We start from the raw sequence: 21,331 nt of genomic DNA on the forward strand, positions 1-21,331 counted from the left end.
GTATATGAATTCATGAATAATGAGAAAAGTGTTTTGGTCATGTAAATACATTTATATATGGTAGCTAGAATTTGTGAAATGTTTGGAATATACTTTTGTAAATAAAAGTTTTAAAATCAGTTTTGAACACCAATAAAAATTTATAATTTTTTGGTTACTAAAAAATGACTTAAACATATTATGTACTATTGGAAAGCAATTAACAGGTGTTCCCCCCTGGAGGGAAAGATGCAAAGATTACTGAATAAAGAAAAAACCTAGGGGGGATGAGATTTGTATTATTTGACACATTTTAAAATCTGCATTCCCAATTTTAATTGTTCAATCTTTTCAGGATCACAACTGAGTAAAAGAAATGATGAAATATGGCAGTCTGCTAATACATGAATACCATTTATATAAAAAAATAAGAAGCACAAGAAGATTTGTTAGTATAAAACAACAGGCAAACCTTCTTCTAGTATGTGATTTTTATTTAAAAAACAAATGGAAATAAAGGGAAATCTTTATTTGTATTCTATTGAGGACATCTATGACTTTGGCAAAACATCTGAATTATTCTTTGTTGATATTGATCCTAAGAGAAGCAGTCAAAAAAGTTATCTTTGAGGTTGTACCTGTCAAAGAACCTTGCACAGTCATAACATGTACAAAGGAGACATCTTACTGAATGAACGTCTTCCAGAATATGTTTTCCTCTAATAAGGCAAATGCTTCTCTATCATGAACAATTAACCAGTGGCATCATGTATTCTCTACACCTTTCATTCAATTAATTATGTGAGTGAAACACATGCCATTGCAGAAAATTATATACAGAAGCTGGTCTGTTCTCTTCTCATATTTTCTTCAAAGGTACCTATGAGGTAATCATGGAGAATGAGATACCAAGAAGGAATATCTGCACTCAAAAAATCATAAATGAAACAATTTATTACTGATAGTCATGTAAAAGTGTATGTGTTGCTCTCTCTCCATTCAGAGGGCACGTGTCAACAGTGGCTTTAGATGAATGGTGTATTGCCATCCTTAACGAATGCTGAGACTTCCTGGGTCTATACCCTTATATCTGATTGTTGTTACTAGGTAGATTCACAGGGACAGAGTGGGTGACATTAGGAGCAGTCAATCAGTGGATGGTCTGAATTACAACTCCCTTTCTCTACTGACTTCATCAACCACAAGGACAAAATGATTAGTAGATTTTCTAACTTTATACATATGTATTAAATGAAGCTTGCTAAATGGTTTGTAAACTTGTATTCCTAATCTTAAATATAGCTTACCAAATTGTTGGTCATTGTTTACACAGGAAATTCCCAATTTATAGGCAGGTCAGTCAGTGGTCCAACATGGAATCATTAACAATTGGCCAACTCTAATGGTACCCTCAATGTTTGTATAGATCATCCTCATAAGGATTTTATAGATATAAGAAAACAGGCATATGGCTTAAGATTCATTGATATAAACCTGAAGTTGGATCTTTTGCGGTGATGTTTCTGTCATTTTGTCCTATTTATTTGGTATCCTTCACTCTTTTCAAATGCTTTAAAAATTAAGTCCAAAAATACTTTTAAAATCATGTTGCCTTTAGAATGGATTTCTTCCATGTAACATTGTTCTGGTTGAAAGACTCATCCTATTTTTCCTCTTGAGCATCATTTTATTTTGCTCATTGTAAACAAATTCACTCAGAATCAGGAATTCTGCACAATTCATGTCTAGCCTGCCTTTTCCAGACTTATTACATGTAGCCCCTTTCGTATTCTTAGTAACTACTGTACATCACAAACAATATCCCCCTTACCATCTCTGCCTTGGCATATGTCTAAAAGCTATTATTCCTTACTTCTTTCTCTTAAAATCTTTAAGTTCCTTCAAAGCTCAGCTCATGCTTCACATACAACTTGAAGCCTTTCCTAATTCACCTATGTGTTTTTGCCTTCATCCCTTCTAAAATTACCTTGTGTTTACTTTGAATATAATTGGTATCTGCCTATAAATCCATGTTTTCCTGACAAAACATAAGATCCCAGAAGTCAGGAACCATTTTGTTTTTCTACTTCTAGCACCTAGTACAGTCCTTAGTACATAGTAGGCACATAATAATGCTTATTGATTGATTGACATCATACATTAGATATTGAGATGGCAGAATCCAAATTTCCAGATTAGAGCCAAGATGGTAGAGTAGAAGAAGGACCTGCCTGAGCTCTCCTTGCAAAGTCCTCAAAATGCCTAGAGCAGCAGAAGTCACAAAATGACAGAGTGAAACTGATTCCCAGCCCAAGACAGTCTGGCAGGCCAACAGAAAGGGTTTATTACACTGGCTGAAAGTAATCCAGCACAGCACAGATGGGACTGGAACAGGCCTCAGGGCATTGAATCACTAACAGCTGTGGTGGTTTCCAGACTTCTCAATTCACAAATGCCAAAGATAGCTTCACAGGTAAATGGGAAAGCAGTTGAGAGAGGAAGGTGTTCTGGCCCCAGCCACAGGGTGGTGGCACTCACTGGTGAAGGGGCCAGCTATTTCTGGAGATTTTGGCCTACAGAGCATGGGGTAATCGAGTGACTGATCTGGGTCACAGGCCTGGGTGGCAGTCCTGGAGCAAGAAGGACTGCTGGCATGGCAGAGCTGGTAGCTCTGGAGCTATAGAGAGGGAGTCCTACTCACAGTTCCAGAGCAGAAAAGAGTGCTTGTGGTTGCTCACAGACCAGAGTGCAGGCCAGGAGAGGAGTAAACACCTCTTCTTTTATCAAACTATTTTGGAGGAGCTGAGAATTCACAGATCTCTGGAGATATCTCTGAAAGCAGTAGCACAAAGTCCCTGAAACTTGGGGCAGTGCACCCTGCACTTAACAAGGACCTCAGGTCAAGTAATTGACTGGTAAAATGAATAAAAGAGGGAAAAATATGACTATAGAAGATTACTTTCTTTGTGAAAAGGTATTTTCTTATTATGAGAAAGATCAAAACATATAAATGGAGGAAGATAGCAAGGTCAGACCTCCTATATCCAAAGCCTCCAAGAAAAATCTGAAATGGTCTCAGGCCATAGAAGAGCTCAGAAGGGATTTTGAAAAACAAGTAAGAGAAGTAGAGGAAAAATTGGGAAGAGAAATGAAAGTGATGCAAGAAAATCATGAAAAATGAGTCAACAGCCTACTAAAGGAGACCCAAAAAACTGCTAAAGAAAATAACACCTTTAGAAATAGACTAACCGAAATGGCAAAAGAGATCTAAAAAGCCAATGAAGAGAAAAATGCCTTAAAAAGCAGAGTGGGCCAAATGGAAAAGGAGGTCCAAAAACTCACTGAAGAAAACAATTCCTTCAAAATTAGAATGGAGCAAATAGATGTTAATGACTTTATCAGAAATAAAGAAATTATAAAACAAAACCAAAAGGATGAAAAAATAGAAGACAATGTGAAATATCTCATTGAAAAAACAACTGACCTGGAAAATAGATCAAGGAGAGAGAATTTTAAAAATTATTGGTCTACCTGAAAACTGTGATTAAAAAAAAAGAGCCTAGACATCATCTTTCAAGAAATTATCAAGGAAAATTGCCCTGATATTCCAGAACCAGAGAGTAAAATAGAAATCAAAAGTGTCTACTGATCACCTCCTAAAAGAGATCCCAAGAGGAAAACTCCTAGGAATATTGTAACCAAATTCCAGAGTTACCAGGTCAAAGAGAGAATATTACAAGCAGCCAAAAAGAAGCAAGCAAATCAAGATAGATCATTATGAAAATGCTGGCAAAATACATTCAGGATAACACAAGATTTAGCAGCTTCTACACTAAGGGATCAACAGGCTTGGAGTATGATATTCCAGAAGTCAAAGGATCTAGGATTAAAACCAACAATCACTTACTCAACAAAACTAAGTATAATACTTCAGGGGAAAAAAATGGAATTTCAGTGAAATAGAGGAGTTTCAAGCATTCTTGTTGAAAAGATCACAGTTGAATAGAAAATTTGACCTTCAAATACAAGAATCAAGAAAAATATGAGAAGGTAAGCAGAGAAGAGAAGTCATAAAGGACTCATTAAAGCTGAACTATTTATATTCCTATATAAACATGAAACCTTTCTCAGTATTAGCGTAGTTAGAGGGCACTCGGTGGCCTTAATATGAAGGGAGGATACCTAAAAAATAAAATTAAGTGTTGAGGGGAATGTACTAGGAGAAAGAGAAAAGGAGAGAATATTGTAGTAAATCATCTCACATAAAAGAGGCAATGGAGGGGAAGAGGAGGGAAGTGAGAGGAAATAAATGAGCCTTACTCTCATCAGATTTGACTTAAGGAGGGAATAACACATACTCAATTGGATATGCAAATCTATCTTACCCTACATGAAGGCAGGGGGGAAGGAAAAGGAAGGATAGGAAAGGGAGGATACTAGAAAGGATGGCAGGTGGACAGCAGGTGCAACCAGAAGCAAATACTATTGTGGAGGGACAGGTCAAGGGAGAGAATGGAATAAATAGAAGGCAGGACAAAGTAGAGTGAAATGTAGTTAGTCTTTCACAACGTGACTGTTATGGAAGTGCCTTGCATGGCTACACATGTATAACCTATATTGAATCACTTGCTTTCTCAATGAGGATGGATGGTGAGGAAGGAAGAAAGAGAATGTGGAACTCAAAGCTTTAAAAATGAATGTTAAAAATTGTTTTTGCTTGCAACTGGGAAACAAGTTGTACAGGCAATGGAGTATAGAAATCTATCTTGTCCTACAGGAAAATGGAAGGGAGGGAGCTGGGAGAAGGGGAGTGATAGAAGGGAGGGCAGATTGGGGAAAGTGGTGGTTGGGGTATACACTGTCTTGGAGGGGGGAGAATGGAGAGATGGTGAGATTTGGAATTCAAAATCTTGTGGAAGTGAATGCTGAAAACTGAAAATAAATACATTTATTAAAATGTCTCAAAAAAAGAAAGAATTCATATATGATGTTACTTCCCCTAAGAATGGTATCACGGTCATCAGTGATAAAGATAGATCATTATGAAAGTGCTGGCAAAATTTCCATTATTTTCCTTTTTTGTCCTCCACACTTCACATAAATTATCTTGGGATAATCTGGCTTACATGGGTCTCATTTAACACTATCTTGAATAATAAGTAAATAAAATTATGTTCAAAATGTATGGAACAAATAGTAAAAGTTATGAATATGTCAAGAAGAAGACAGATGGTTGATAATTAGTATTAATTGAAAAAAGTGTGATTGAAGGTGTGAAGATTGAGATAAAGATAGAATTATGACTAGGACTTGGATGCATAGGAAGAAAAAAAGGAAACATTTCTAGGTGAGGAAATAACATTAGCATTGGAGAATTACACACACACACATGCACACACACACACACATGCATACTACATACAAATATGTATTAGGATATTATTGTGCCCTAAACAATTCAGAAAAAAATTGTATGAATGGATACAGTAAGCGGAACCAAAAGGAAAATATCTACTGTGACTACAATAATGTAAAAAAAAAAATAATGACTAGCGTCTGGTTGTGATGAACTTTAAAAGGAGGGAGCTTACATTTTATCCTAGAAGCAGAAGGGGACCACTGGGATTTATGGAATAGGGGAATGACATGGTCAGAACTGCACTTAAAGGAAATTCCTTTGGTGGCCTTTTGGAGTATGAGTTGGAGTGGAGAGAGGCTTGAGGATGGGAGGCAAATTAAGAGACCATTACAATAATGTAGGTGAGAGGTGATGAAGGACAGAATTAAGGCGGCATTTCTGTGGGTATACAGAAGAGGTCAGATGTTAGAGATATTGTGAAGTTAGAAATAACAAGAATTAGCAACTTACTGGATATATAGGTTGAGAGAAAGTAATAAGTAGAGGATAATACAAAGGTTGTGAATCAGAAAGACTGGAAAAGATTATAATGACTTTGGCAGAAACAGGGAAGTACAGTGGAAGTATGGATTGAAGGAAAAGATGAGTTTGTTTTTTTAACATGTTGAATTTGGAATGTCCCTAGGACATCCAGTTTAAAGTATTCATTAGGTTGTTGGTGATGTAAGACTGAAGCTCAGTGAGAGACTGATGGAAAAGGCATCACTGCTGAAAGAAAAGAAATTTTTCTTCAGCACCCCATTCCTTCTTGAATATTCAAGAATAGAGGAAGGAAAGGGGATGTTGAAGAAAAAAATTCATCTAATTCATAATTTTGACTTGAGCAAGTCAATTCAATTTTAGCAATCTCTCTAGTGCAATGATGAGAAAAGGTAGCATGAGTGAGATGAAAGAAGTTGACACCCCATTCTAGATTCAAATATCAAATGGCTCATTTTTCAAAGGATAGAAAATTGTGAGGAAAGATGGGAAGTTTTCTCCTCAAACACTAACCCATCTCCCTTTTCTAGACTCTCCACCTGTTTAAGGATTTGAATTTCAGTCCCTGCTTTAGAGACCCTGGAAACACACAGGAGAAAAAGCAAAGAAGAGGATTAGTGTTATTAAAAGGGCATTACAGTCCAATAGCGATGAATCATAATGTGATTTATCATTTTGAGCTGGCAAGAGGCAGAGTATTATCAACATGGAAAGCATGATAAATGCAGGCCTGAGTGAGGTGTTTCCTCACTGATCATTATATTTTCATATGATATTTATGTGTGGCTATTGTTGCTCTAGGAACAATCAGGGTGATAGTTGGAGATTTTTGCTTTAGAAGAAAACGGAGGATCAAGACAAAGTTATATGATTAAAAAAGAGCTCCAGCTCTTCCCAAGAGCCCAGGTACTGTACCAGCTCATTAATTCACTTCAATTAATTTGGAAACAATGACCAGTGACAATTCTAACCAAAGCTGGACTGTCTGCTAACCCTTTCTTCCTAGATAGTTCACATTAATTAATCACTCTTGACCAAAGGTTTCAGGTAGTCTATAAGCCAAAGAAACAGGGACATAAAGAGCATCAGGCCCTATGTGAAGCAGTAACTACATCAAACAAACAAAAATAAATAACTGCCATGTATCTCTTATAACCACATCTCAACTGTCACACGTAGAGGTATTTTCTAGCCAGAGGGACATTGTACGCAACTCTTTCTGGCTACCTGTATAGTGTACCGATAGCCACAGCCAAAGACAGACCTTGCCAAGATGAAGGAAAACGTTATTGGACATTCAAAGCAGGATTTTTGAATCTGATTTCCAATAACAAGGATGAACAAATAAGTGCACACATGGCAACTCGTTCTAGGTTATTTTCCTTGTGACTGGCTCCTTTAAGGTCCAAAAGGCTTCATGTCTTTGCTTTTTGTGCCTATCACAAGGTGGGTGACTTGAATGAAGAATGTTGACATTTCACTTGTTTCAAATAGTCTTTAATTTTTTAGTTTTCTAAATTGGAGCTTTTGTGGGACTGCCTGGGCATAATGTTTACAAACACACATCTGTGCACACGCAAACTTAGGATGCACTTGCTAGGTGTGTTATGATAGATATGTATATATTCCTTTCATGGAAGTGTTGGATTGGATGGACACAGAGGTCCCTTCTAACTCTCAAATTGTATGGTTCAGTGACTTCAAGGATTTGGAATCAAAAAGGACCTTAGGAATTATCTAGTCTCACATCTATATTTTACAGAGGAGGAAATTTGTTCACAGAGGAAAAATCATTTGTTCATTTCATAAAGGCACTGACCGAGTGAGGATTCAAATTCAGGTGCTCTGATCTCAAATCCATGTCTTTTTCCATTATATTTCACTGTCTTTGTTGGGGCAGCTAGGTGGTGCAGTGGATAGAGAACCAGTGCAGGAGTCAGGAGGACCTGAGTTCAAATCTCACCTAGGACATTTGACACTCACTAGCTATGTGACTTTGGGCAAGTCACTTAACCTCAGTTCCCTCTTCCTGGGTCATCTCCAGTCATCCTAATGAATATCTGGTCACTGGATTCAGATGGCTCTGGAGGAGAAGTGAGGCTGGTGCCCTGCACAGCCCTCCCTCACTCAAAGCAAAGTCAAGTGCAAGTCATGTCATTATTTCTCTGATGGCGTGGTCTTCTTCACCGACAAAGGACGAACACACACTGCCTTTGTTATAACAATATATTCTCAAGAAGTATAATTTTATAAAATCATATAGATCCCAAGTTAGAAGGAAATTCAGAGGTCATTCAAGACAATCCATACCTGACCAGGAATCCCTTCACAATATGAACAATAAGTATTCATGTAGCCTCTGTTGGAAGATTTCCAGTGCCAGTGAACTCGTTAATTCTTAATGATGCCCATTTCACTTACAATTCATTTAATGACTACCCATTTAACATATAATTTTTAGGAGGTTTTTCCTTAGATTAGTCCTAGATTTGAATCCTGTTACCTCACAGGGACTTACTGAATCCTGGAGATGGTAGGTAATTCCAAGGCTCCCAAATCCAACCCACTTCTGACCAAGAATTCCTTTCATAAAATCCCTAACAAGTAACCATTTGGTTTTTGCTTGAAGATCTCCAGGGAGGGGAAAACAAACCATTCACAAGACATTCTATCATATATTTGGATACCTCCAATGGTTGTGAAGTTTTTCCTCACACCAAGCCTACTTTTGTCTCTTTGCAAATTCCAATTGCTCTTAGTGCTGCTTTGAGGGACCAAGCAAAACAAGTCTAGCCTCTTCCACAGTAATATTTTCCACAAATATTTGAAGGATACTCCTTCACATATTTAAAAAGCTAGATGCCATGTACTATTCCACCTCACCCCATTATCTGATTTCCTGACTAAACTTTCCAAGTTACTTCAGTTGATCCTCATATAGAAGAACTTGAGGCCCTTTTTCCATTTGGGCAGTTTTACTCAGAATGTTCTCTAGTTTAGCATTTTCTTTCTTAAAATACAGTTCCCAGAACAGAACACTTTTTCTACATCAATCTGACCAGGACAAATGGGGTAGGCTATGGCCAGGCTTATGCACATTGGTAAGTGAACAAACACTGCAGAGTAGATAAAAAATTAAGGGAAAAAACAAGCTGTTGAGTGTTAGAATTTTTGGAGTGGATAGAATATAGTTTCATTGCTCACCAGACTGCATTCCTGAGTCTTCCAGACTTTCTCTGGAGTTCCCCAAGAAAAATTGCCACCTTGGGAGCTCATTTCACTCCTAGACTTCACATGTTAAAAATAGCCTTCAATCCTTTGGCCTTTCTTTCTGGTTGGCTGGTTCCTCACAGAACCACCTTTTTAAGGAGCAGGTCAAGGCTGGCCATGCCTTCATTCCTCTCCAGATTGCATTCTAGACTTTCCCAAACTTACACTCTAATGCCCCTAGAGTACCAGTTTCTCTTTCCCTCACTTTGTCCTTTTATGTGCTGTCTCCTACTAAAAAGCAGGCTACTTGAGGGCGGGGATTATCCTCATGGACAGGAATAGTTTGATTTCTTTCTGCTTGTATTTGTATTCCCAGTTTTACCTGGAATATAGTGAGAAGTTAAGGGATACTTACTGACTTGAATCTTCAAGCTATGTAACACCTAGAGAAGGTTGTTGACTGATACATCCTGTCAGGTAGACACCAAGGTGATATCTTGTATTCCCATAAGATAACCATTTCTTTCTAAGACTTGATGGAGCCTATATTTGTAAAGTGCTTAGCATAGGTTTCAAATAGTATTAGGTACTTATATAATAGGCGCTTAATAACTGCTTTTACCCTTTCCCTTCCCTTTTCCTCCTTTCATAATCTGCACTTGCCACCACTCAAGCCTGGTATCTATGTATAGAAGGGAGAGAGGGGGGAGTCTAGATGCTCCTCAGGACCAGAATGAAAAGTTCAGATACCAGCATGACTCCTTGCCCTATGTTTAACAACTTCAGCCTTACAAGCTAAATAAGCCTTCTTTTGTATCCCTTGCTTGTGCTGTCTGTCATGTATACCACAGATACCTATGTATAAAATAGATTCCACAATCATTCTAAAATAACAGAATACAGCAGGACAATCAACTCCATAGTCCTAGATGCTATACCTTTCTTAATGCATTAGGATAACATTATCTCCTAGGTTCTCCTACCACAATGGTGGCTCATGTTAAGTTTGTATTCCAGTCAAATTCTTTTTCAGATGAACTGCTGCCTAATGATGCCTTCTCCATCTTGCACTTGTAAAGTTCAAAGTTTTTGAATCCAAGTATAAGCCTTTTTAAATTTATCTAAGTTATTTCATCTTTTAAAAAAATTGGGGCCAATGTTTGTAGCTTGCAATCTTTTTCAATTTCAGTAATGGGGGCAACTAGGTGGTTCAGTGGAGAGAGCACTGGCCTTGGAGTCAGAAAGACCTGAGTTCAAATCTAATCTCAGACACTTGACACTTACGAGCTTTGTGACTGAACTTGGGCAAGTCATTCAACCCTGACTGCCTCACAAAAAAATAAATAACATTAATAAATCCAATAATAACCAGTCTGGTCATTCAATACATTATCTAAACTTCTTATTTTTCTGTCGTCTAATAATTTAATAAGCTTTCCATTTATGCCATCATCCAAACTGCATAGGGTCAAAAAAAAGTTCTTACTGGAATCCTCCTTCTCAACTGACATCAAATGATTAATGGCTACTCTTTGGCTACTCATTCAACAAATATATCTAATGATTTTATTTTTGAACTCATCCATATCTTTCCATCTTTTCCATAAAAATATTCATCTTTTTTCAAATGTGACTAATTCCACAGAATTGCCTGATCTAACATTCAAATGACTGTATCAAAAAAGGAAATTAAACTAGTCTGGAATGGGTAATTCTGGATAACTATCTAAACTCTCCTTTTTTAATTGTTCATTAGTCATCTCTTTAATAATATATTCTAGAATTTTGCCAAGAATTGAAGTCAAACTCGCTGACCTATTATTTTTTTTAAGTTGGCATTTGCCCTTTGCCAATCCTGTGGCACTTCTTCTGTTCTCTAAGGAGTATCAAAAGTGACACTAGCAGTGACTCAGCACCCACATCTGCCAGTTCTTTCAGTACTTAGTGATGCAATTCAACCAGGTCACTGGAATTCAAGGACAGCTAGACACTGTCTACTGACCTTGAGCGTCAGCTTAGCCATTTTTTGCTCCAGCTTTGAGCCCAAGGGAGCTTAATATAAAATGTGGCTTTCTCAGCTTATCAATAGCACATTTCCAACTATGTATATATATATATATGTACATATATATATACATAATACCGTATAGACCAAAATTTCAAAAGATAAATTTCATTCTTCTCTTTCATTCAGATATTTGAAGTCATAATAACCAGCTTCTTTCATGAATAAAAACCATGCATGTCAATTAAAAGTAATTCTAGGTTTAGTGCTGGAAAGGACCTTAGAGGTCATTTGGTCCAACCACTTTATTTTACAAATGAGGAAATATAGACTCAGAGAGATTAATTGACTTGCTAAAGTCATGTAAGTAAGTGCTGTAGTAAGTGACAAAGGCCAAAGTCAAACTCAGGTTCTCTGACTGCAAATCCACAATCAACCAGAACCTTACCTCTTATAAAAAAAAAGATCAATTAAAATTTTTTTGGTCTACACTTGTGATTTCATCAGTGTCAAGACCTTCCAGGGCAGAGATTGTCATAAATAATGCAGACCAACAACTGCTTTGCACTTTACAATTTTACCACGATTTTACCAAGTTGCCAAATAGGTTAAGGAATTTCTTCAGGGTCATACAAACAGTTGCAAGTTCCAGAAACAGGAACTGAACTCAGAACTCTGTGACTCTGATGTTGACTATTCCATATACCATGTTGCCTCACAAAGGTCATGTAAAGGGGGGAAAAGAGGCAAAGGAAGTTATGGATGATGGAAAGATAGGTAGACAGACAGACAGATAGATAGATAGATGTACAAATCTATCTAAAGATAGATTATGTACCTAGATCAGATACATAGATAGATATCAATAAATAGACATGTATATCTATCTATAATTGTCTATTATATATTGCATGGGCTAGGGACTTAGCATCCCCACAATATGGAAAATCCACGTAAAAATTTTTTGACCCTCCTTTCATATGAGATGAAGTCTGAATTTTTTTTCTTCTCTTGTGAGGTATTTATAGTACCTTATTGTAAAATTTGAGTTAAGTATTTGGCCATAGGCTCTGTCTTGTCTTCTGACCTTTACATGTCACCCGTGGCTTCCATAAAAATCCCCCAAAATTCCCATTTAATTTTTCATGCTGACTCCCAATGTATTGAAACTGCAATGGGAAAAGTTGTGATATGGAAGGATAAGTATATTTATGGCTATCTATAAGCAATCTGTGGGTAATAGGTATCTATTATCATAAGAATATTACATGCAAAGGAGATAGATATAGCTAGACAGATGTACATCCATAACACTATAGATATACCTCTGTCTATATCTCCTTTGCATTAACCTTAATTCTGGGTATAAATATACTAATTGTGAAGGCCAGTAAATTAAATCAGTCTTGATTTTACACACACACACACACACACACACACACACACACACACACACACACATACACACACACACACACACACACACACACACACTTAGATGTCTCAAGGGAATTGGAAACATAGAGAAAAAAACACTTAGTTTTTTACCATTTTTGCCTTCACAGTGAATGACTTTTGGGATTTTCCCCTCTGCTCTCACTTGTGTCTTTGACCTAGCTGGGAAACACTCTTAGGGAAGTACTTTTAATGGACAATTGAAGCACAGGTGAGACAAACAAGGGAAGTGAACCAAGGCTGCTGTTGTCTCTTCTGGTTTCCAGCACTGTGGGTTCAGATTTCATGTCAAGACATTGATACTATGAAGAAGGTCAGTGGAACTGTTTGATAAGTAATGATCTAAAGAACACTGTTGGTATTCCTAGAGACTGGATGATAACGTTTTATGCCTGGCTAGTTTAAATGGAAAGTTTAGTGAGTGGAAGGCAAAAATGGTGCGTAGAGGATCTAGTCTAGTTCTTTCCACTCTTTTTTTTTTTTGGATGATTGTTTAATCAGAAAAAATTGCTCTGTAGATTCTTCCTAAGCTTTTTACAATCTATTTTGGAGGCATAATTGCATTGGAAACAATTTTCTCAGATGTTAATGGGTTGCAGGCCACAGACATAGGGAAAAAGAAGCCTACAAAAGATTCTGAGAGGATCTCTTTGAAAAGAAAAAAATAGGATGCAATATGAATAAACATAATCCACATTTCAAATCTCTCCAAAATTATTAACATTTTAATCAATTATCTGGATGAGAACAATTTAATAAATGTGTAGATGACATAAATATAGAAAAGAGAGTTAACATACAAAACACCTCAAAAGAATAAAAAACAACCCTTAATCTCTGTGTTAGAAAAGTGGGCTAAATCTTGTTATTTGTTTATTCTTAACATTTTTTTTAGTTCTAAATTCTTTCTCCCTTCTGTCCCTCCCCTCCACATTGAGAAGGCAAGCAACATCTTATCAGTTATATCTCTGACATTATGTAAAACATTTCCATATTAGCTATGTATAAAAAAAAAGCATGAAAAAAGAGAGTGAAAAAGCTATACTTCAATCTGCTCTCAGAGTTCAACAGTTGTCTCTCTGAATGTGGATGGCATTTTTTATTGTGGGTTCTTTGGAATTGCTTTTGATCATTGACTTGACTATGGTAACTCAATGTTTCATAGTTGCTCATCATTAAACTATTGCTGTTAATGTGTAAAATCTTCACCTATTTCTGCTCACTTCACTTGGAATCAGTTCCTATAGTTCTTCCCAGTTTTTTTAAACCATCCTGCTCGTCATTTCTTATAGCACTATAGCATTGCATGGCAATCATATACCACAACTCTTTCAGGTATTTTCCAACTGAACTGAGTTCCCCGACATCAGGGATCTTTACCTTTCTTTGTACTCCCCAGGGATTAGCACAATGCCCGGCACATAATAAATGTTTGTTGACTGACTGAGAGTTCCAATTTAAGTGTAGATTCCTCTCAAGAACTATGAAAAATAGAAACATACATTCCTTCAACATTTCTTGTCTACTATAATTAAGGAAATGCATGTCAAACTTCATTACCTTATTTTTCTCATTATACCTTGGTTTCTTTTAAATATTTAGGACTGATGATTATTTTTCCAGTTGACCAAAGTGATTAATAGGTCACAGAACCATTGTAAATCTAGAATGAAGAAAGAGGATGAAAATGGGTGAGATCTTTGAGGGAGAAGCAACTGAGCAAAGCAAAATTCTGAAATGCTAGTTTGTTGTCACTAATTTAAGCTTACACCAATGTGTCACAGAAAACAGTGGAGAGTTCTCTTCTTGGAAAACCCACTCAAATAATCAAGCCAATCCCTTTGTGCCTGCCTTTATCTGTTGCATCTATTTATATGTTATTCTGCTACTCTTTTTGCACCATTTGGTGTGTACGTTTCTGTTTCTTCCATAGGATAAATTATTGGTGTGGTACAGGAGAAAGAGTACTTAACTTAGATTTCCAGAACCTGAATTCAGATTCAGACTCTGCCTCTTAGTACCTGTGTGATTTGGGGAGATTAATTTCACCAGCATTGGCTTCATTTTCTTCTCTGTGAAATAAGGGTTTGAACTAGATAATCTCTAGGGTTCCCTCCAATTCTATCAGTCAAACAACAAGCATTTATTTAGCACCTACTGTGTTCCAGGCATCATGCTAGCACCTGAGATACAAATACAAAGAATGAAACAATTCCTAGTTTGTAATAATAGCAAGAATTTAAATAATGCTTTAAGGTTTGTAAAACTCTTCATCCTATGAGCAGCATTCTGTTTTTCTGTCTCTCATGAATCATGCCCCATCTTTGTCATATCCTCTTCTACACCTATATCTAATTATCTCTCTCTCTATGTATCAATCTGTCTATATCCTTATAAAAGCCTTTGCACATAAAAGGTATTCAATAAGTGTGTCATAGCTAAATATGGGACAGAAATCTGATCAACAGAAACATGCTTATTATATGAAATCATATGAACTCATTCAAAAACATTTATTCATCAATATAATGATAGACAGCCAGTGTGCAAACTAATATTTCTCATGAATGCTAAAAGAGTAATATCTTTTCTAACCTGAGTCAGTAATTAAAATATTCTAAAAATAAATATGGTTGATTTAGCAGATCATATTACCAATTAAGTGATGCCCACTTGTAATATACATCCTTCATGCATCTTCCTACAATCCACAGACTAAATTTGGATTACCTGTGAGTCTTTTTGAAAATATAAGAAGCTGTCAAACATTTTACACTTCCAGCTTTCAAGCCTTGGGAAGATCAAAGGGACTTGTTCGGCAGTATAAAAACCTTCTTAAGAGCTTCCTAAAACTCAACGCATCACACACATTTCACGTGTAAGGCAAGATTTAGGAGAATCCAGACCACAGTGGCATAAATGTCTGCCTCATTTATTCCAACTATAAATAACACAAAAAGTATTATTCCCATGCCAGCCTCTATCAACTCGTGGTTTTTGGTGAAGTACAGAAGCAGATGCCATTTTCAAGTGAGCTAAGAAATAGGTGAGAGATACAAGCTAAGAAATATATTTTATATGAATATTTTCTTTCCAAAAAGAAAAAGGGAATAGGAGAGTGAGCAAATGTCTTCTGTCAATAGATCATAATCCATCTGTGACTTAGTTACCTGAGTCTCGGGGAGGTTAAGCGACTTACTCATTGTTATACAGCTAGTAAATATGAGATGGTAGTAAATACGAGATGGTAGTTGAACCCACGCTTTCTAGAGCACTGGTTCAGCACTCTATTCTCTGTAACATGGCACTTTTCTACGAGTCTTCATCAAACATTTACTAGCTTTAATATGATATTAATAAATACAATTTTATTTTTAATAAATACAGTAATAAATACTTTCACTAACCGCACTATTACATAGAAAGAGAAAACTTTTAAGCACTATATGAAATGAGTCTATTTCTTCTCCTTTCATTCTTTTTTTAAATTATTCTTGACCAGACTCTATGATTTCATTGACATCAATCCCAGCTCCTCTGTCAATGCAGTTGGTCACTTTTTCTATAACTTATAGAATTAGACTGTTCTGGTCTTTTTTTTTATTATTGATATTGTTCCTTTTATTAGTAGTAAGCCTGTTCTTATGCTTTTTTATTATTAATAAGATTTATTTGCCCTTTTGTTAAAGACCTGAAAAGAACTAGAGTTATTTTAAATATTTATTTTGAAAATATTGTAATAGTCTTTTTTTTGTCATGTCCACCTCTTTATGACCCTATTTAGGGTTTTCTTCACAAAGATATTAGAGCAGTTTGCCATTTTCTCCCCCAGCTTTTTTTTTACAGATGAGAAAACTGAGGCAAACAGAGTTAAGTGACTTGCCCAGTGTTACATATTTATTAAATGTCTGAGGTCTTCCTGACACCAGAGCTGGAAATCTGAGAATTGCACTACCTGGCTGCCTTGTCGTTTTAATAAATATTAATAAAATAATAAAAGCAAAACGTGCAGAGATTTTTACTTAGAGGGACCACATTATTGACTCATAATGCACTTTAAGTACTGGGCTAAGGTTTCCTCATCTATGAAATAGGGAGGGGAAATAGAATTAGATTACATAGGCTTTGAAGTTCTTCCATGTTTCACTTGGTGATCTCATTGGCTCCCCTAGATTCAGTTGTCATCTCTATCCTGATGATTCTCAAATCTACTTATCCATTCCTTACTTCTATGCTGATGTCCAATCTCATATCTCCAACTACATATTAGATTGGTTAGTTAGTTGGTTATTGTCCTTAGTCTTCAAAGAGGACCAAAATGATATCACCTTGATAAAGTAACATCTCAGTGTGTTGGACTGTGACTGATCAGACTAATACGAGCTCAGAATGCTCTACCACAGGTTAGGCACAGATAGTCCATGTGAATATTTGGGGTGGACACCCCAAATTTGTGCATCCTATGTTTACTTTGTGCTGTCTCAATTTTGTTTTGCTCATAGAGCACAGTGCCCTCTCTGATGCAGGCATGCCATGGTGAATGGTCCTGTGCCAGTGTCTCCCATGTTGCACAGTCAAATCCAAAGTTCTTGAGAGAGACCTTGAGAGTGTCCTTGTATTGCTTCTTCTGACCACCATGTGATCACCTGCCCCATGTGAGTTCACCATAAAATAGTCTTTTTGGCAAGTGTACATTTTGCATTGGAACAACATGGCCAGCCCATCAGAGTTGCACTCTCTGAAGCATAGTTTGAATGCTTGGCAGTTCAGCTCAAGCAAGGACTTCAGTGTTTGGTACTTTATCCTGCCAGGTGATTCTCAGAATCTTCCTAAGACAGTTCAGATGGAATCTATTCAGTTTCCTGGAATGGCACTGGCAAACTGTCCATGTTTCAAAAGCATATAACAATGAGGTCAGCATAGTGGCTCTGTAGACATTCAGTTTGGTAGTCAGTCTAATACCTCTTCTCTTCCAAACTTTTCTTTGGAGCCTCCTAAACACTGATCTACCTCTGGCAATGGGTGCATCAACCTTATTGTCAATGTGTACATCCCTAGAAAGGATACTACCAAAGTAAGTAAACTTATCCAAAGCATTCAAAACTTCTCCATCTCTTGTAATTGATGGTTCCACATATGGATGGTGAGGTGGTGGCTGATGGAGCACCTGTGTTTTCCTGGTGTTAATTATTAGGCCAAAATTAGCACAGGCAGCAGAGAATTGATCTGCACTTCGTTGCATTTCAGTTTCAGAAGCTGCATTGAGTGCACAATCATCTGCAAACAGAAAATCATGCACCAACACTCCCTCCACTTTGGTCTTGGCTTGTAGCCTTTTCAAATTGAAGAACTTACCATCAGTATGGCAGCAGACCTTGATGCTGTGTTCATGCTTACTGATAACATTTGTCAACATGGCTAAAAACATCATGTTAAAAAGCATGGGAGCAAGCACACAGCCCTGTTTCACTCCATTGGTGACTGGGAAGGCACGAGAGCTTTGTCCACTATCCAGAACCCGGGCAAACATGCCATTATGAAATTGACGTACAACACTGATGAACTTCTCTGGGTAACCAAATTTTGACATAATTTTCCATAAGCCCTCATGACTAACAGTGTCAAAGGCCTTGGTCAGATCTACAAATGTTGTGCATAGAACTCTGCTCTGCTCCTGGCATTTCTCCTGGAGTTGTTGGGCAGCAAACACCATATTGACTATTCCTCGGTCCTTTCTGAAGCCACACTGGCTCTCAGGTATATGACCATCTTCCAGGTGAAGGATCAGACTATTAAGGAGAACTCTGGGAAGAATTTTGCCAGCAATGACTAAGAGAGAGACCCCCCTGTGATTGTCACAGAACAATCTATTCCCTTTACCTTTGTAGGTACTTTTGTAGAGATCAACAATGGAAGCATCCTTGAACTCCTGGGAATAACTTCCTCTTGCCATATAACCTGGAAAATTTCAGTCAGCTTTTGTATGAGATTTACCTTATAAATCTCACCTGGAATAGAATCAGCACCAAGTGCTTTGCCACATGAAAGGAGCCTAATGGCCTTCAAAACCTCTTCTTCAGTTGGAAGTTCAGCTAAGGAGGAATTGACTTCAACTTGAGGTAAACAGTCATTTATTGATGATGATCTGTTGAGAACATTATGGAAGTGTTCAGCCCATCTCTCTAGGATCATGTCCTTATCACTAATCAATGTGGCTCCATCAGCACTGAGTAGCTGTGATGCACCTTTGGTTTTTGGTCCATAAATAGCTTTCAGGGAATCCTAAAAGCTATTTGGATTGTTACTATCAGCATAAAACTGAATTTCATCTGCCTTCTTACTGAGCCAGGAATCCTGCATCGCTCTAAGCTTTGCTTGTACTTTGCTTTTGATGGAATTAAAGGCTGCCTTCTTAGAGGTGGATGAACTATCCTGCTGGTATAGTCTGTGGAGTTCTCATTTTTCATTTAGCTGCTTCTGAATTTCCCCATCATTTTCATCAAACCAGTCTTGGTGTTTCTGAGTGTTCTGACCCAGATGAGCAAATGCAGTGCTGTACACGGGGTGTAGGTTGTGTTCAGGGAAAAACAGTACCTTTGGTGTGATGGCTACCAAGCCCTTTTCAGGGCTCTTTCCACCTTTGGTGTTTACTTGTTCCACTCAACTCTCACCTGTGGCTCCAAGAAGCTGTAGCATACAGAGCAGCCACAGCCTGATAAACCGTTTTGGCAGATGGGTCAAACCAGGTTGAGGGTAACCAAGGAGTCTCAAATCCATTTGTGAGTTAGAGGAAAGTCTACCCCAAGCATGTGAAGACTTCCTCTGGTGAAATGGGCAGATGAGAACAATTTGTTCCAATGGTCATGCAGGCAGCTGAAACAGGTGATGTGGAGCACTTAGACACCAAGACACCAAGGTCATCCACTGCATCCTGAGCCATCGCCAGTCTTCTTGACTCTGTCCTGTTACTGGACTATGGTGACTCTGGAGGAGAAAGTAAGGCTGATGACTTCATGCAACTCTGCCTCACTTAAATTCAATTTACCCACGAATCAAAAGACATCACCCATACCATTTTACTATTATGCCTCAAAGTCCTATGGAGACAGGCAAGTGATGAAGCAGCAGGTGCGGATACACTGGGAACTATAGTCACAACCCTGTACGCAGGTGGCCCAGGCCATAGGGTCATTTCTCACTGAAAGCAGCTGTGGGACTCAGCAGCCCCCTAGGTGTCTGAGCAGCCTTTTAAGGATTGCACTGCTCACTCTTTGTGTGAGGAAGGGGGCTAGAAAAGATGCCCTAAATATTGTCTGATAACCCAACCCTGGCATGATGATTGTGGCAGGCAGGGAATCCCACTATGCGGTCAAAACACAAAAAAAAAATGTACAAAATGTACAAAAATATCTTCAAAGATGATTCCACTCACCACCAGCACATGAAATGTGCACACACCTATAGACAACACAAAATCCAGTACACCTGAAAGACAAACTACTCTTTTTGCAAGACAGCTCAACCTGTATCACATTCAAATAGCAGCCCTGAGTGAAACAAGGTTGGCAAATGAAGGCCAGCTTACTGAAGTTGGAGCTAGATACATATTTTTCGGGAGTGGGCGCAGTGAAGGAGAGAGATGTGAAACTGGAGTAGGTTTTGCAATCAAAACTAATCTAGTCAACAAGCTGATATGACTGCCAAAAGGAGTGAATGACAGGCTCATGACAATGCAATTGCCACTTGCAGGAAAACATCATGCCACCATCATCAGAGCCTATGCTCCCACCATGATGAACCCTGATGAGGTCAAAGAAAAATTTTATGAAGACCTAGAGACTCATCATCAATGTGCCTAAAGAGGATAAGCTTATAATTCTGGGTGACTTTAATGCTAGAGCAGGCTCAGACTACCAGACTTGGCAGGGAGTCCTAGAGAGGAATGGAGTTGGAAACAGCAACAGCAATGGTCATTTATTGCTGAAGACTTGTGCATCAGATGATCTTCTCATCACCAACACTGTCTTCCATTTACCTAAACACAATAAAACTTCATGGATGCACCCTCACAGCAAACACTGGCATCTAATAGATTATGTGATTGTAAGGAAAAGAGACAGACAAGATGTGAGAGTGACAAAGGCAATGTGTGGTGCAGAGAGCTGGACTGATCACAGACTTAGTTTTTTCCAAGCTAAATATTCACATTCATCAAAAGTGTTGCCCTCAAGGCAAAATGACTATCAAAAGAGTTAATGTCAATAAATTAAATCTCTTCTCTGAGTGTGAACAGTTTGTTGATGACTTGGAGGGAAAGGTGAGCCAACACATAGTTGGCAATAGTGGAGAAGAACAGGAGAGGCCAGCTTTCAGAGGCATATTAGATACTGCAAGTTGGATATCCTATAGACATCTTAAACTGAACTCCTTCCCTCACAACCCTCCCCTCTTCCAAATTTCCCTGCTGGAGGCACCATCACTCTCCCATAAAGTTCACAAGTAAGGTATAATCCTTCAGTCTGCAGTAGCTTTCACACACACACACACACACACACACACACACACACACACACACCATATCCAATCTGCTGCTAAAGATTATCTATTTCACTCCTGTAATATGTCTACTATATGATCACTTCTATCCTCTGACACTACTACCACAGTGGTATAGGACCTCATCACCTTGGGCCTGAACTATTTCTTTCATCTTCTGGCTGATCTCCCTGCACTGTCCTTCCTCACTCCATTTTCCACTAAGCTAAAGCACATGTGTGACTATG

Source organism: Notamacropus eugenii, chromosome 5 (genome assembly GCF_028372415.1).
Source record: "Notamacropus eugenii isolate mMacEug1 chromosome 5, mMacEug1.pri_v2, whole genome shotgun sequence".
Lineage (NCBI taxonomy): Eukaryota > Metazoa > Chordata > Mammalia > Diprotodontia > Macropodidae > Notamacropus > Notamacropus eugenii.